Genomic DNA, 5,347 nt, shown 5'->3' on the forward strand with positions numbered 1-5,347 from the left:
CCCATGCATTCCAATCACATCAATCAATGTTGAGTGCCAATAATAGGGAACGTGAATGGGGACATTATCATACCCCCCTGCATTGGATCAAGCATATCGTATGAGGCATTTCAATACACGCTGATAAGAGTAAAGAAAGAAATGAGGCTTAGAGAGAATTGGGTCTTGGGGCTGGTCTATATGGCTCTGGACAGCAAAGACAAAGGGTGCCAAGGGCACCCAGTATTTATTGATCACAAGTGTGAGCAGTGTATGCTTTTGAGACATCTAATGACAAAGTGTAAAGTGTCTGGAAGCAACTGGCTAGAAGCATTTGTCAATGGCTGATGTGAAGGCAGGGCTAGATGATATGCAAACAAAGACGTAAGAGGTAAGAGGAAATGGATTGTTTGTCTTGCTTTGAGAGATTGAAGGGTGCTGAGACTGGGTTGCAATTAACCAGAATCTGCTAATACTGAGGAGAGATGTCTACTCCAACCACACACTCTAGATCCAGCCACTTGTGAAAAAGCCCCACCTATGACTGCAGGAGGCTTTGTGAAGACATCTAGACACAAGCCATAGAATAGTATATGGAACTGCATGAGCTCTCTCAACTGTACCCTGAAAAACTGAGCTTCAGTATACCTCATTCTACTGAGCTAAAGGAAACTGATGCAGTTCTTCCTTTAGCAACATGTCTGAAAGCAGTGTTTTAAAGGCATAAAACCACGTGGTTTTCTCTGCACGAATACAGAACAGTGAAGTTGATGAATGCATTGGAAGACAGAATGGGAGGGGAAATGAAAATGGGAGCGTTTTGGAAAAAGGAAAAGGGACAAGGGGATATATTTTTGTAATCAGATTACTAGTTCAGTAAATTCATCTCTGTGTATAAATCATCATCATAGCTATATCCTGTCTTCCACGTCAAGGGGTATGGCAGTGTTATGCACATGACAAAACTTTCCCCCAAAACTTATGAGATTATTACTCCAACACATTGGAAGTCATGGGGACACAGCCATGAAGCTGCTGAAAGGAAGGATGTGTATATCTTCAAGATCTTTCTGTTTACTTTTAGGTATATAACAGTCAGATGCCATGGAAAGGGAAAGTGTGAGTTTTCCCAAGACATTTGTCTTGCTGGGCTTCTCAGAGTTTCCTTGGCTGGAGAAGCCCTTCTTTGCTGTGGTTCTGGACTCCTATCTCCTCACCCTGATGGGGAACAGTGCCATAATCCTACTCTCCCTGGTGGATCCCAGACTCCAGACATCCATATGTATCACCTGCGCCATCAACCCACAGCTGCTGGCCAACCTTTTCAGACCAGACAAGACCATAGCTGCCTGGGGCTGCATTTCACAAACCTACCTCTTTCACTGGATAGGCTGTACTGAATGTGCCCTGCTGGCCATGATGGCCATTGACCGCTATGTGGCCATCTGCCAACCACTCCAGTACACTCTCATCATGCGTCCCTGGGTGTGTGTGCAGATGGCAGCTGCCTCCTGGTCCAGTGGCTTGGTCAATTCTCTGCTCCAAGCCACATTCACTGTACAGCTCCCCCTCTGTGGACACCATACCCTGGACCACTTCTGTGAGGTGCTGTGCTCATCAAGCTGGCCTGTGGGGACATCTCTGCTAATTACCTGACCCTGCTTCTAGGAGAAATTCCTTTTGCCATGCTGGCTCCTCTTGTGGTGGTCATCTCCTACACATTCATTGCTAGGGCTATACTGAAGTTACCTTCAGCTGAAGGAAGGCACAAAGCACTCAGCACCTGCAGTTCCCCCTTGTTGGTGGTCACCATGTACTTTGGACCAGGCATCTACCTGTACCTCCAGCCTCCAGCCAACAGTTCCCACGCCAAGTTCATGTCCTTCTTTTACTGTGTTATCACCCCAGTGCTCAATCTACTCATCTACACCCTGAGAAACAAGGACATGAAGACAACATGGATGCAGATCCTAAAATCTCAGGTTTTGGTGAATCCATTAGAAGCCAGATGATCTCTGCCTGTCTCCTGGATAAAGCACATCAATTTTTGCTGGCATGTCTGCATTTCTAAATGAGTGTTCATAATTTCAAAGAAAGAGTTGTGTTGTTTAAATATCAGTTATTGTGATTACTGGAGAGACTTTATAGGATGGAAAATTTTGTCTTCTGAATTCAGAAATAGAACCATTGTTCTTCTATCTTGATCCCTCTTAAATGTTTTGTTCTGTGTAGAAATTGTGGAGAGCATGGTCCATTCATCTATGGGAGGAAATACCTGCATCCATGGCCATTACCACACCACTCACAATTGCCAAGGTGTGGAAGAAAACTTTGCATCCATCCATGTATAAATGGAGAAAATGTATGCTCTGTACACAAAAGAATATTATGTAACCTACAAAAATCAATTCTTCCATTTGTGTAACATAGAATTGGAGAACATTATAGTAAGTGAAATGAGTTAAACACAGAAAGACAAACACTACCTTTTCTCACTTCTACTGGAATGTAAATAATTAACTCTTTAAAATAAGAATTATCACCACAGGTTACTGTTTGAGAAAATGAAGATCACTGAAGAGTACATCAATGGCACATCATGTTTTTATTTTAAAACATTTTTTTAAAAATATGGACCTGAAGTTAGATAAATTGATTTTCAGAATCCCCCCCCATATAATTGCATGAGCTACTGTTGTCTTCATTTTCAAGGGAATCAAGAAAAGAAACACACTTTTAATCTTCAAAAAACTCTGTACTTTAAAAATCAGATATGTGCTTAACAACATCATAACATGCAATTCAAAATACTGAGAGAAGACTCAGAACTCCTTATCACAAGCCAAGGATAGATGTTAACATTGACCAACAACCTAATTTTGAGTTGACCAGTACACTAGATACAAATGTGTTAAAACATAAGATGGTATTCCTTGTATGTAGATGTCCCCCCAGAACATCATGCACTCATAAGTGGGACATCTCAGCGATAGCTGGATCTAAGATATGTGAATATGGATTAAGAGTATGTGATAACTAAATTACTGCACTGATTAGCATAGTTCTGGGTGTGGATAATAGGAAGGTCTGACCTAGCTGGGATGGCACCAAACAATAGGCTTGTATTCTGGGTAGAATAAAGGGGAAAAAAGGACTGGCTGCTGCTGCTGCTCCTGCTGCTGCTGCTGCTCCTGGTGCCGCTGCCACCACAGCTGCTGTTATTTTTTCTCTGCCTACACAGCCATGGACTGTTTCTCTTCTGCCATGCCACCATGCTGCTCTATCTTGGAGCCAGCTGACTGTGGACTGATGCCTCTATAAACTGCGAGCTAAAATAAACCATTCCTCTTCTACTTGTGGATGTCACATAAAGAAGTACCATTATTACTTGTCAATAAAAGCACTTTTTAAATAAATAAATAGCAAGTTTGTCCCATATAATATTTAAAATATGGTGCTGAGAATTTTGAACCCTTATGACATTAATCTTTAAATGAAATAATATTTGAGTATCATATTTAATCAACAATAGGATGAAAATATAATTGTATTTGTAAAACATTCCTTTCTTAAACACAATAATTTTACTTTCAAAGGACTACAATTCTTTAAGGATACAGTGGAATTTGGATACTATAAAAAGTTGAGATACACTAATCCAAAATATGTTCCCAGAAACAATTGGCAAATCCACCACCTATTGAAACACTAAATGTAAATTATTTATTTATGTGGAGATTTGGCACCATTCATCTACAGCTGCCCTTGCTGCTTGCCTCTCCAGACATTCTCTTTGGGGCCTCTGCTATTGTTTCCACTCCTTCCTCCCCACAGTAGTCCCAGTTGTCACAGCTGATGCTCCAAGAGAACCTAGGCCCCTCTTCATAAAAAGCTGAGTGCTCTATTTCTCCACACCTAACCACCTGGTTTTGTTCCAGAGGATTCTGGATGTGTGATGGGAACCTGTGGCCACAAGGACAGAATAGCCTCTTCAGTGGGTCACACCTGCATTAACTTTCATTGTAACAGAGTGGACACAGGAGGAAGTAGGTTGAGCTATTTTAGACCTGTAATGAGCCTCAACTGTAGACACTTTGTGACAACTCACATGCTTTATAACTTACTAATCTTGCACCAGAACTTCACCAGTCTTCACAGTGTAGAAAGTATGATCAGTAAAATGTTCAAAAAACCCAAGGCAGTTGTATCTCCTCTGCAGTTCTCTGAGGAGTAAAAAATAGCAAGAGTGCAAGCCTGGACTAAAGTGATGGTTTTGAGTGAGGAGCTAGCTAGTCATTGTGAGTGACATCCCAGCATTAGGCTCACAAAAGACTTGGTACCTTCTTACTCCTGGAGACCACAGGGGAATCTTGCTTTCACAATGTTTCCTTAACATCATAACATGAACCTGAAAAGTCCACTCCTCCCCTTATCATGCCTGTTGACCTCTGCAATGAGCCACTAAATCATTTGCTCTACCTGTATTAGAGAGCAAAATGTGGCCCCCAATGTAATTGCATCATGTGCATTGTGCATGTGACACACTCTTTCTCATGAGCTTTGGCTCCTACAGTGTTTCTGATAAGGCTCATATGAAGTAAAACATGCCACTTCCCAATATGAGTCACAGCAGTCACTCAGTAGGATAAAGACAGTCTGCTTCTTAGAGCAGAAGACCTAGGAAAGCTCCCAGTGAAAGCTCCCAGTGAAAGCCCCAAAACCTAAATCAGATGGGTCCTCTCCAGTCAAACCCACTCTTGAGTTTTCTCATCGGCCCACTCCCCACCTGAGCAGTGTACCTTCCTTTAACAAATTCCTCCATCCTTACTACTGCTGTGTGTTCTGCTCAATTCCTTGTTCAACACACAAACATCTGCATTTATGGGGTAAGTCTGACACCAACTACTGGTAACAGGTTCAAATAGTGAAGGAAGCATAGTTCAAGGAAATGGCACTGACATATGCAGTATTTCACAACATGCCACAACGTTGTCTCCTGTGAGGAAAGTAAATATCTAACCAACTCTAGTGCTGCTCCATGTGCTATATTAGTGTTGGGTTTCCACATAAAGTGTACTGCTTCAGACATAATTAACTGTGAAACTTTTAGATGAAAATTCCCCTGGGATGCCATCAGTCTGCACTATGCACAATCTTTCATAGAGAGCCATGAGACCAGCAAAAAGTGACTACAGACTCCATATTCTTCTATCTCTATGGGAAGTTTATTGTTTTATGGACTTGCCATCATAGCACATAGGCAAGATGATTCTAAATAAAAAAGTTCATAGGGAATTCCCAGTAGTGTTCATTTTTTCAAATACTTTAGGCCTCTAACTAATTATGTACTAAGACAGTCTGCAACAGA

The 5,347-nt window shown here is 41.6% G+C and overlaps 1 pseudogene; it reads left to right on the plus strand.

The window, feature by feature from the left end:
* The first annotated feature begins 1,083 nt into the window (after positions 1 to 1,083).
* Positions 1,084 to 1,991, plus strand: LOC101700067 (olfactory receptor 2G3-like; annotated as a pseudogene).
* Positions 1,992 to 5,347: the final 3,356 nt, after the last annotated feature.

The sequence above is a fragment of the Heterocephalus glaber genome, unplaced genomic scaffold (assembly GCF_053883595.1).
Source record: "Heterocephalus glaber isolate CG9 unplaced genomic scaffold, H.glaber_assembly_v1.0 deba00001461, whole genome shotgun sequence".
Classification (NCBI taxonomy): domain Eukaryota; kingdom Metazoa; phylum Chordata; class Mammalia; order Rodentia; family Bathyergidae; genus Heterocephalus; species Heterocephalus glaber.